Below are 13,568 nucleotides of genomic sequence, written 5' to 3' on the forward strand. Positions count from 1 at the left end.
GCCATGTTATTCTGTATCTCCTGCACCTAACAAAATGGCAGGCAGTGACTAGTGGGGTACCGCAAGGCTCAGTGCTGGGACTGCAGATACTTACAACATACATTAATGATTTAGATGAAGGGATTAAAAGTAACATTAGCATATTTGCAGATGACACAAAGCTGGGTGGCAGTGTGAAATATGAGGAGGATGTTAGAAGAATGCAGGGTGACTTGGACAGGTTGGGTGAACGGGCAAATGCATGACAGATGCAGTTTAATGTGGATAAATGTGAGGTTATCCACTTTGGTGGCAAGAACAGGAAAGCAGATTACTATTTGAATGGTGTCAAGTTAGGAAAAGGGGAAGTACAACGAGATCTAGGTGTTCTTGTACATCAGTCAATGAAAGCAAGCATGCAGGTACAGCAGGCAGTGAAGAAAGCTAATGGCATGCTTGCCTTTATAACAAGAGGAATTAAGTATAGGAGTAAAGAGGTCCTTCTGCAGCTGTACAGGGCCCTGGTGAGACCCCACCTGGAGTATTGTGTGCAGTGTTGGTCTCCAAATTTGAGGAAGGACATTCTTGCTATTGAGGGAGTGTAGCATAGGTTCATGAGGTTAATTCCCAGGATGGCGGGACTGTCATAAGTTGAAAGATTGGAGCGACTGGGCTTGTATACACTGGAATTTAGAAGGATGAGAGGGGATCTGATTGAAACATATAAGATTATTAAGGGATTGGACATGCTAGAGGCAGGAAACATGTTCCCGATGTTGGGGGAGTCTAGAACCAGAGGCCACTGTTTAAGAATAAGAGGTAGGTCATTTTGAACAGTGTTGAGGAAAAACTTTTTCACCCAGAGAGTTGTGGATCTGTGGAATGCTCTGCCTCAGAAGGCAGTGGAGGCCAATTCTCTGGATGCTTTCAAGAAAGAGTTAGATAGAGCTCTTAAAGATAGCAGAGTCAAGGGATATGAGGAGAAGACAAGAACGGGGTACTAATTGTGGAAAATCAGCCATGATCACGGTGAATGGCCGTGCTGGCTCAAAGGGCTGAATGGCCCACTCCTGCACCTATTGTCTATTGTCTATAAAATGGCCATTGAGTGTATGTTCATGGTCTTTTGCTGCTGTAGCCCATCCACTTCAAGGTTCAAGGTGTTGTGAATTCAGAGATGTTCTTCTGCACACCACTGTTGTAATGCGTGGTTATTTGAGTTACTGTCTCCTTCCTGTCAGCTTGAACTTGTCTTCCCATTATTATCTGAGCTCCTTCATTAATAAGCCATTTTCTGTCACAGTGCTGCCATTCACTGGATAACTTTTGTTTCTCACACCATTCTCTGTAGATTGTTGGGTGTGAAAATCTCAGGCGATCACCAGTTTCTGAAATACTCCAACCACCCCATCTGTCACAACATTCATTCCACAGTCAAAGTCATTAAGATCACAGTTCTTTTCCATTCTGATATTTTGTTTAAACAACAACTGACCCTCTTGACCATGTCTGCATGCTTTTATGCATTGAGTGGCTGAATAGTTAATGAGGAGGTGTACGAGTGTACCTAATAAAGTGGCCACTGAGCAATTTTCTCAGATATTCTTGCTGGCATTTTTCAATTTAATATGTGAATGTGCTGTGTGACTTCACACAGTGTAAATCTAATTGAAAAGCAAATAATCTTTACAACATTGGCCATGCTCTAAGTCCAGTGATGTGGACGGGTCACGAAGAACATCTGTGGATGTCCATAAGACAATAAAGCATAGAGCAAACATAGGTCAATCAGCCCATCGAGTCTGCTCTGCCATTCCATTATGGCCGATTTATTATTCCAGTCTACCCCATTCTTCTGCTTTCACCCTCTAACCTTTGAAATCCTATCAACCTGCTTTAACTATACTCCATGACTTGGCCTCTATGGCCATCTGTGGCAATGGCTTCCACAGATTCATCACCCTCTAGCTAAAGAAATTACTCTTCATCTCCATTCTAAATGGACACCCTTTTATTCTGAGGCTGTGCCCTCTGGACTAAGACTCACCCACCATAGGAAAGATCTTCTCCACCCTTTCAATATCTGATAAGTTTCAGTGAGATCCTCCCTTAAGCTTTTAAACTCCAGTGAGTACAGACCCAGAACCATTAAAAGCTGCGCATACATTAACCCTTTCATTCCCGGGATAATTCTTCTGAACCTTCCCACTCCTTCTATTGCCCTTGCTGTTGTCCTCTACCGCTGTGGAGCAGTGCTGCCTCTGGTTGGGAGCAGATGGTGACTGTGGACATGTAGAGATAAACCAACAGAGGGGAGTGGTCATTGTGGATACCCTGGACAGACGGGATATGAAGGAATGAAAGGGGGTAGGGAAGGGGTATGTGTGGGAATGACAGAGGATGGAGCAGTGAAGAGAGTGAGGGCCAAATTATTGGGTACATTTAAAGTAGAAGTTGATAGGTTCTTGATTAGTAGGATTGTCAAATATTACAGGAAGAAGGCAGGAGGATGGGGTTTAGAGAGAAAGTAAATCAGCTATGATTGAATGGCATAGCAGACAATGGGCTGATTGGTCTAATTTTGCTCCTATGTCTTATCATTTCTTAGATAAGTGGGCCAAAACTGCTCACAGTACTCAGGTCATTCCTGGGATCAGTGTGAGTAGGAGGCACGAGGAAGTACATGGGCTGGTGAGTTGGTCCTTTAAGCTGGGAGCTTGAAGTCCCAACGTTGGCTAGGTCAGGGGTTCAATACCAAAGATCAAAGCCCGATGGTTGAACGGAAGTCTGCAAGTTGAAGCCCTATAGCCAAAACAAGGAGACTGGAGGCCCGGAGACCTTTCTGTGTGTGTGTGGATGGTGTTGTAATTGTCATCAAAGTCACCAGATGGTGATGTAGAAGTCTTTATTCATCACAACAAACAGGCATTCATCTAGAGACACTCTCCATAACGTCTCTCAAACTCAAAGTACATCATAGCCTTATACCCTTAAAATCGATGGTGACATTATTTGCTTCAATACTTTGTGTTGACAATGCTTCCTTTAAATTACATATCTACAGTGGGAGATACTTCTGAATATTCAGATAGCTTTACTGATCCAAATTAATTGCCAGCTTCTCTGAACCTATATTGTTCACAACGTTACAATGGTGCAAATTCCTTAATGCAGGACAATTGACACAACCCCATTGTCGCAACGTTTGGTGTTGCATATACAACCTCTTCGTCTATGGAGCAGTCTGAGCTTATAACTTCAATTTATTTTATAATGAAAACTGAAGACTGGTTCTGGCTTGAATTAATATGTGCTATATTCACATAACTCCAGAGTACTCCATAACCAATGGGTGAGTGGGAGAGAGGGAGGGAGGAATGGGGCTTGTTTTGCCATTGTTGTTTTGTTGCTTGTCATGTTCTGTGTTGTTCTGCCAAGCATTGTGTGTGTGCCATGTTGCTGCTGGAATGTGTGGCTCTGTTGGTGTTTACACAAACAATACATTTCACTGTATGTTTTGATGTACGTATGATAAATAAATGAATCTGAATCTGCAGACACCAAAAATCTGAATCAAAAAGAGAAGATGTTCAGGATACTTGAAGGTTCTGTCAGTGTCTGTGGGTATAGAAACAGTTAATGCTTTAGGGGTATGTTAAATTTGCAGAGAGGGAGGAGTGAGAGAACAAAGGGAATATCTGTGTTGTCTAGGTGATGCACAAATTTCAGCGTTAAGAACGTGCCAGGGTAGGAGATGAGTTCCTTAAGCTTTTGTTAACCTTCACCGGTTCACTTTGGAGACCAAGAGCAGGCAGATCAAAGTAGCACTGGGCTGGAGGAATTAAAATGATGGCAAAGTTTCCCCTGCAACCTCCTTGCCGGCAGCTTAAAACACTCAGTTTCTCAATTCCATTTGTCATGGGGATCATTAACCTGCTTCTCTCTCCATAGATACTGTCTGACTTGCTGAGTAACTCAATATTTTCACTTCCTCCATCTGTAGATTGAATCTTCTTCAACTAACGTATTTCCTTGAGAAGATAACAGGCCCACCTGCTAATGAGTCTGATTGTTACTCCTGAGTGAGTGCTTTTTGGTTCAAGTCCTTCTCCAAAGATCTGAGCACAAAAGGGTATCATTTACTGCACAACTAGTTTGGATTAAATTTGAAGTGTATGGTAGAAAGACGTTCATCTCCATCTTCTCTTTATTTGCCCATGATACAGCAATTGTGAGTGGAGTGGGCTTTTCCTGTGCTGTGCTGTAATATCTGTGAGTTTTAAGTTTTTTTTTAATATTGGTAAATATTTAGACAATAATTTTGAAGGAAGTATTATGCTTATCATTTAATATTATTAAGATATCATTGCACCATGAGTTTACTCTTGTTTACATCACACAGTTATGATGTGTTGTGTGTGTGTGTGTGTGTGTGTGTGTGTGTGTGTGTGTGTGTGTGTGTATTAATTTGGTTAACACTGTGGGAATAATCAACAATGTTACTATATTCAGGCATGCAATGAAGTTGTATTGAATTTAATATGTAGTTTACTTGCTGCGGTTTTACGTAAGATCTAATTAAAAACCCTGAAGAACTCTTCTGTCGCAGGTGATTCTTGAGAACTTATTTAATACGCTGCATAGCTGTGTACATGAGCACTGCAAGGGCAGTAGAGGTGCCCTGCCAGATCTTCCAGAACTGAGGGAATTCAACACTGGCAGAGAATCCAGTATTGTACTGTACTGCACTGGCAGAGAATTCAGTGTTGTGCTGCACTGCACTGGCAGAGAACCCAGTATTGCACAGTACTGCACTGACAGAGAACCCAGTATTGCACAGTACTGCACTGCCAGAGAACCCAGTATTGTACAGTACTGCACTGGCAGAGAATCCAGTATTGCACAGTACTGCACTGGCAGAGAACCCAATATTGTACAGTACTGCACTGGCAGAGAACCCAGTATTGCACAGTACTGCACTGGCAGAGAACCCAGTATTGCACAGTACTGCACTGCCAGAGAACCCAGTATTGTACAGTACTGCACTGGCAGAGAATCCAGTATTGCACAGTACTGCACTGGCAGAGAACCCAATATTGTACAGTACTGCACTGGCAGAGAACCCAATATTGTACAGTACTGCACTGGCAGAGAATCCAGTATTGCACGGTACTGCACTGGCAGAGAACCCGGTATTGCACAGTACTGCAGTTGCAGAGAATCCAGTATTATGATGTACTGCACTGGGAGAGAATTCAGTATTGCACAGTACTGCACTGGCAGAGAACCCAATATTGTACAGTACTGCACTGGCAGAGAACCCAGTATTGCACAGTACTGCACTGGCAGAGAATCCAGTATTGCACGGTACTGCACTGGCAGATAACCCGGTATTGCACAGTACTGCAGTCGCAGAGAATCCAGTATTATGATGTACTGCACTGGGAGAGAATTCAGTATTGTGCAGTACTGCACTGGCAGAGAATCCAGTTTTGCACAGTACTACACTGACAGAGAATCCAGTATTGTGCAGTACTGCACTGGCAGAGAATCCAGTATTGTACTGTACTGCACTGGCAGAGTTGCTTTTGTTCACTGAGACTTAACATCTGGGGAATTTTTACAATACATGATTTGTTTTGGGTGAAGAGTGACTGAGAATTTGTGCCTGGGCAAACATCTCTCCCTCAATGACAGAGATCCTGGTATAGTCACTGGTGACTGTGAAATCTCAGCAATTTTATTGTATTTCATGAGGAAATCATCAACCTTTAAGCAAACAGAGCACAAACAGTGTTCAATTCTTCCTGGCGCACAGGATGCACATTGTTCTCTTGATTTGCAAGGTTTATTCAGGCCACCTCTTTCTTCACCAGATTATCCTTTGTCTTAATGTCCAGAGGCAGGGCTAGCAAGTCACTGAGTTTACATTGCAGGTCTCGAACTCACATTCAGACCCATTTGTAACATCTGTTTCTGAACTGATCCACACTAATTATGCAGTTTAAATAAAGTCCCTCAAAATGCAAAGAATTTCACAGCATTCTTGGCAAATCCTGGAAGAGGCATCTGCCTTGGGACTAATCCCATGATTGGAGAAATCAATTATAGTTTAGTATTCTAACTGGACAGCATTCTTACTGGTTGCATCACCAACTGGTATGGAGGGGCCACTGTACAGAATTGGAAAAAGCTGCAGAAAGTTGTACTCAGCCAGCTCCATCATGGGCACTAGCCTCCCCAGCATTGAGGACTCCTTCAAATGGCGATGCTTCAAACAGGTGGCATCTGTCATGAAGTACCATCAAGGAGAAGTTACAGGAGCCTGAAGATACACACTCAATGTTTGAGAAACATCTTCTTCCCCTTCACCATCAGATTTCTGAATGGACATTGAACCCATGAACACAACCTCACTATTCTTTTGTTCTTTTTGCACTACTTAGTTAAGTTATATATACATATTTCTTACTGTAATTTGTCCTTTTATTATGTATTACACTGTATTTCTGCTGCAAACAACATATTTCATAACATATGCCAGTGATATTAAATCTGATTTTGATTCTAATATCTAAAGATTATGGGTAATGACAATCAGACAAATATTCTATGATTCTTGTTGGCAAAATCTGCACTGTGGGCTTGTGTAACAGGAAGACAGTTGTAATGAATTACAACCCGAGTGGCTGGTGACATTTATCGGATGTTAATGATGCAGAGATTTTTGCTACACCCAGGTTATCGGCAGAATTACAGATGCTGACCATTCTGGTAATTCCCCTCAGTAAGTAGCTCAAATATTCCGGCAGTTCCTTCCTACTCATTTGTTAAAAGTATCTTGTTGCTAAATGCAGTTTGTGTTTATGCTAAACTTAAATCTTAGACCATAAAACCATAAGATATAGGATCAGAATTAGGCCATTTGGCCCATCGAGTCTGTTCCGCCATTTCATCATGGCCAATCCAATTTTCCCCTCAGCCCCAATCTCCTGCCTTCTCCCCGTATCCCTTCATGCCCTGACCAATCAAGAATATATTAAACTCTGCCTTAAATATACATAAAGTCTCGGCCTCCACAGCTGCCTATGGCAAAGAATTCCATAGATTCATAGTAAAAAACTTACCCCCTGACATCTCCTCTGTACCTCCTCCCCAGCACCTTTCTTCTGTGCCCTCTCGTGCTAGCCATTTAAGCCCTGGGGAAAAGCCTCTGACTATCCACATGATCAATGCCTCTCATTACCTTGTACACCTCTATCAGGTCACCTCTCATCCTCTGTTGCTCCAAGGAGAAAAGGCTGAGTTCACAACCTATTCTCATAAGGCATTCTGTCCAATCCAGGGTACATCCTGGAGAAGATGGAAATGGAGAGGCTGGTAGACAGCTGGATGGAGTGGACGGAGCGAGCTGGATGAATGGCCAGCGAAGATCGGAGGAGTTTGCTGTCAGTGAGCTCCAACCGTGCACAATACACTGTTCCGTCAGAATGGGCCTTGTTTCTTTGTTTTCTTTATTAACCATACAGTCAAATTAAGTATTATAAAGCTCAATTGTTTAATTGCACATTGTGTACTGTTTGTTATTGTGTGGTACTGATTTGTAACAGAGGACACGGTGCAGCACCCACCCAAACAAGATTTCGTAAGTTTGGCCGGGCCAGGGGCTGTCATCCCCTATATTAAGCTGCTAGCCGAAGCCAGAGTTACACTTCTGTAGCCTCTCTACTTCCTCAAAACTATAAGCTCCCTCACCTGTCTTCATATTGTCTGCAAACTTTGCAACAAAGCCATCAATTCCATCATCCAAATCACTGACATTTAATGTGAAAAAGAATCAGTCCCAATGCAGACCTTTGTGGAGCACCACTAGTCACCAGCAGCCAACAAGGAAAGGCTCTCTTTATTCCAACTCTTTGCGTCCTTTCAACCAGCTAAGGCTTTATCCATGCTAGAATCTTTCCCTGCCAGTGCTTTTATTTCCATGGGCTTGTAGCCTGTTAAGCAGCCTTGTGTGTGGCACCTGTCAAAGGCCTTCTGTAAATCCAAGTATACATCAACCAATTCTCCTTTGTCTATCCTGCTTGTTATTTCTTCAAAGAATTCCAATGGATTTGTCAGGCAAGATTTTTCCTTGAGGAAACCATGCTGACTATGGGCTATTTAATCATGTGCCTCCAAGTACCCTGAAACCTCATCCTTAATAATTGACTCCAACATCTTCACACAAAATGCTGGAGGAACTCAGCAGGCAAGAGCTGAGCAGGCCACAGCATCTATGGAAAAGAGTACAGTTGATGTTTCGAGCTGAGACCCTTCAGCAGAACCATTCCAGAATCTAGTTATTCTTGAAAGATCATTACTAATGTCTCCACAATCTCTTCAGCCACCTCTTTCAGAACCATAGGGTGTACACCATCTTGTCCAGGTGACTTATTTACCTTCAGACCTTTCAATTTCCCAAGAACCTGCTCTCTAGTACTAGTAACTTCATAAATTTCATGACCCCTGACACCTGGAACTTCCACCATACTGTTAGTGGCTTCCATAGTGAAGACTGATGCAAAATACTTATTCAGTTCACCCACCATTTTGTTGTCTCCCCATTACTACCTCTCCAGCATCATTTTGCAGCGGCCCAATATCCAGTTTTGCCTCTCTTTTACACCTTATGTAACTTTTTTGGTAATTTCTGTTATCCTCTTTAAAATTATTGGCTAGCTTACCTTCATATTCCATCTTTACCTTCTTAATGTCTTCCCTATCCAATAACTTCCCACTAATTTTTGCTATGTTATATGCCCTCACTTTTTTTTCTTTTAAGTTGGTTTTGACTTCTCTTGTCAGCCACGGGGTTGTGTCATCTTGCCTTCAGAATATTTCTTCCTTTTGGGATGTCTATATCCAGTGTCTTCCGAATTGCTTCCAGAAATTCCAGTATCACTGCTGTATCGTCATCCCTGCCAGTGTTTTTTTCCCTATCAATTCTGGCCAGCTCCTTACTCATGCCTCTGTAATTCCCTTTACTCCACTGTAATACTAATACATCTGACTTTAGCTTCTCCTTCTCAAATTTCAGGGTGAATTCAATCATATTATAATCACTTTCCCCTAAATGTTCTTTTCCCTAAAGCTCTCTAATCAATACCAGTTCATTGCACAACACCCAATCCAGAATAGCTATTTCCCCTAGTGTGGTATCATAGGCACTGTAGAAATTCCTCCTCCTGAAGTCCAGTACCAACCTGATTTTTACAATGTACCTGCATCTTGAAGTCCCCAATTCTTCCTATTGATGCTGCCTGGCCTGATGTGTTCCACCAGCATTTTGTGTGTGCTGAAATATTTGCAGGTTGACATTAGGGTTAATGTCAAAGGAGATGGTAATGTACTTAGGAAGCCTAAGCCTGCATTGCTCCCTGTTACTATTGATGGTGAGGACATGGATGTGGTGAGGACCTACAAGTACCTGGGGTTGCATCTGGATAACAGACTTGAGTGGAGCACCAACAGAGAGGCTGTGTACGAGAAAGGCCAGAGTCACCTCTACTTCCTGAGGAGACTGAAGCCTTTTGGAGTATGCAGGCCTCTCCTTCACATGTTCTACCAGTCTGCTGTTGCCAGTCCAGTCTTCTATGTGGTGGTGTGCTGGGGCAATGGGATCAACACAGGTGATGCCAACAGACTCAATAAACTAATTAGACAGGCTGGCTCTGTTATAGGTGTGAAACTGGACACACCAGAGGCTGTGGTAGAACAAAGGACCCTACGGAAAATGCTGGCAATTCTGGACAATGTTTCTCATTCTCTGCATGCCAGCTTGGCTGAATAGAGGAGCACTTTTAGTAATAGACTTAAGATGAATGTGCTGCTCATTCTTACCCTCAACCATTAGGCTCTATAATTAGTTAACCTATAGCCAGGGAAATCGGGAGCAAGTTACAGTTTGTGATTCAGCTGGGAGCTCACAGAATTCGACCGTGTAGGTAGGATTTAAGCCTACCTGGTCAGTACCTGTGGAGGAGGGGGAACTGCGCAGGCGCGAGTGACGTCAGCGTCGAGCGCGCACTTTAAAAGGCAGGACTTCTTTTCAGAGTCCTGGGCTTTGGCTAAGTTGGAGTCCGTGGAAGCAGAGTCCTGGGCTTTGGCTAAGTTGGAGTCCGTGGAAGCAGAGTCCTGGGCTTTGGCTAAGTTGGAGTCCGTGGAAGCAGAGTCCTGGGCTTTGGCTAAGTGGGAGTCCGTGGAAGCAGAGTCCTGGGCTTTGGCTAAGTGGGAGTCCGTGGAAGCAGAGTCCTGGGCTTTGGCTAAGTGGGAGTCCGTGGAAGCAGAGTCCTGGGCTTTGGCTAAGTGGGAGTCCGTGGAAGCAGAGTCCTGGGCTTTGGCTAAGTGGGAGTCCGTGGAAGCAGAGTCCTGGGCTTTGGCTAAGTGGGAGTCCGTGGAAGCAGAGTCCTGGGCTTTGGCTAAGTTGGAGTCCGTGGAAGCAGAGTCCTGGGCTTTGGCTAAGTGGGAGTCCGTGGAAGCAGAGTCCTGGGCTTTGGCTAAGTGGGAGTCCGTGGAAGCAGAGTCCTGGGCTTTGGCTAAGTTGGGCTTCGGCGTAAGGGGACTTCGGTAAGCCTGTGTGATTGCTCGCTGAGGGGAAGAAGGTAAGGTCGCTAGGTGCTTTTTAGACATTCTATTAATCCAGTTCAGGTATGGGGGAGACAGTCAGAGCAGTGGTGTGCTCCGTATGCAGTATGTGGGAAGTCAGGGTCAACACAGTTGTCCCTGATGACCACACCTGCAAAAGGTGCGTCCAGCTGCAGCTCCTATCAGACCGAGTTAGGGAGTTGGAGCAGGAGCTGGATGAACTACGGATCATTCGGGAGGTGGAGGCAGAGATAGATAGGAGTTATCAGGAGGTAGTCACACCAAAAAACCAAGAAGTAGGCAGATGGGTGACGGTCCAGAGAGGCAGGGGGAGCAGGCAGAGAGAGCAGAGCACCCCTGCGGCCATTCCCATTAACAATAAGTATACCGTACTGGATACTGTTGATGGGGATGACCTACCAGGAATGAGTTGTAGTGGTCCTGCCTCTGGCACAGAGGTTGAACCCTCAACTAGAAAGGGGAAGAGGGAAGAGAAGAGAGCGATAGTTTTAGGGGACTCTATAGTTAGGGGGGCAGATAGGAGATTTTGTGGGGCAGATCAGGAGTCTCGGATGGTATGTTGCCTCCCTGGTGCCAGGGTCCGAGACATCTCAGATCGGGTGCAGGCTATTCTTGAGAGTGAGGGCATGAACCCAGATGTAGTGGTCCATGTAGGGACCAATGATGTAGGTAAGGTGAGTGAGGGGGTCCTGCTTAGAGAGTTCAGGGAGTTAGGAGTGAAGCTGAAAGGCAGGACCTCCAGGGTGACAATCTCGGGATTGCTACCTGTGCCACGTGCGAGTGAGGCGAAGAATAGAATGATTATGCACATTAATACGAGGCTGAGAGCATGGTGCAGGAAGGAAGGGTTCAGGTTTTTGGATAATTAGTCTTTGTTCCAGGGACATTGGGATCTGTTTCGAAGGGATGGTCTACATCTGAACCGGGGGGGGTACTAACATTCTTGCAGGAGTATTTGCCAGTGCTGCTCGGGGGGGGGGGGGGTTTAAACTAGATGTGCAGGGGGCAGGGATCCAGATCCAGAGGGTTGGTCAGAAGGTGCATGGGGTTAAATGTGTACAAGGTTTGGGTGATCTTGAGAAGGTCATCAAAATTCAGGGTGCAATTTGCCCGATGGAAGTTCAAGGAGCTGGGTTAGGTACAGTAGACAGTGTTTTAAGCAAAGAGAGGAGGAATGGGCTAAGAATTCTATACTTGAATGCGCGTAGTGTCAGAAATAAGACAGATGAGCTTGAAGCTCAGATGAAAATGGGGAACTACGATATTGTTGGGATAACGGAGACATGGCTGCAAGGGGATCAGGCCTGGGAATTGAGTGTACCAGGGTATACGTGCTATCGTAGAGACAGAAATATGGGAAGAGGGGGTGAGGTGGCCCTGTTGGTGAGGAATGAGATTCAGTCCTTAGCAAGAGGTGACTTGGGAACAGGGGAAGTAGAGTCTGTGTGGATTGAACTGAGGAACAGTAAGGGTAAAAAGACCCTAATGGGTGTTGTGTACAGGCCCCCAAACAGTAGCGTGGATATTGGGTACAAGTTGATTAGGGAGTTAACATTGGCATGTGCTAAAGGTAATGCAGTCGTTATGGGAGATTTCAACATGCAGGTGGACTGGGAGAATCAGGTAGGTGCTGGACCCCAGGATAGGGAGTTTGTGGAGTGTCTAAGGGATGTATTTTTGGAACAGCTTGTGCTTGAGCCAACCAGGAACGAGGCTATTTTGGACTTGGTGATGTGTAATGAACAGGAATTGATAAGTGATCTTGAAGTAAAGGAGCCATTAGGAAGTAGTGATCATAACATGATAAGTTTTTATCTACAATTTGAGAGGGATAGGTGCAGATCAGAGGTGTCAGTGTTGCAATTAAATAAAGGAGACTACGGAGCCATGAGGGATGAGCTGGCCAAAGTTAAATGGGCGGATGCCCTGGCAGGAAAGACAGTGGATCAGCAGTGGCAGATATTCTTGGGCATAATACAAAAGATGCAAATGCAGTTCATTCCAATGAGAAGGAAGGATTCAAAGAGGGGGAAGGGGCCACAGTGGTTGACAAAGGAAGCCAGAGATTGTATAGCATTAAAGAAAAAGAAGTATGACAGGGCTAAGATGAATGGGAATACAGATGATTGGGAAAGTTTTAAGGAACAGCAGATCTTAACTAAAAAAGCAATACGGAGAGAAAAAATCAGGTATGAGCTCAGTCTAGCCAGGAATATAAAAGGGGATAGCAAAAGCTTTTTTAGCTATGTGAAGAGAAAGAAGATAGTTAAGAACAATGTTGGCCCCTTGAAGAATGAATTGGGAGAAATTGTTATGGGAAACAGGGAAATGGCAACAGAATTTAATGCATACTTTAGATCTGTCTTCACCAGGGAGGACACAAGCAATCTCCCAGATGTATAGATGGGCCAGGGTCATAAGATATCAGAGGAATTGAGACAGATTGACATTAGGAAAGAAACTGTGATGAGTAGACTGGTAGGACTGAAGGCTAATAAATCCCCGGGTCCAGATGGTCTGCATCCGAGGGTTCTAAAAGAGGTGGCTCAGGAAATTGCAGATGCATTGGTAATCATTTTCCAATGTTCCTTAGATTCAGGATCAGTTCCTGAAGATTGGAGAGTGGCTAATGTTGTCCCACTTTTCAAGAAGGGAGGGAAGGAGAAAACGGAGAACTATCGCCCTGTTAGCCTAACGTCAGTCGTGGGGAAGATGCTTGAGTCCATTATTAAGGACGAAATAGTGGCATATCTTGATGGCAGTAATTGGATTAGGCCGAGCCAGCATGGATTTACCAAGGGCAAATCATGCTTGACTAATCTGTTGGAGTTTTTTGAGGGTGTAACAAGGATGTTAGACGAGGGTAAGCCAGTGGATGTTGTGTACCTAGATTTTCAGAAGGCATTCGATAAGGTGCCACATAGGAGATTAGTGAGTAAAAT

The sequence above is a fragment of the Hypanus sabinus genome, chromosome 27, assembly GCF_030144855.1.
Source record: "Hypanus sabinus isolate sHypSab1 chromosome 27, sHypSab1.hap1, whole genome shotgun sequence".
NCBI classification, from domain to species: Eukaryota; Metazoa; Chordata; class Chondrichthyes; order Myliobatiformes; family Dasyatidae; genus Hypanus; species Hypanus sabinus.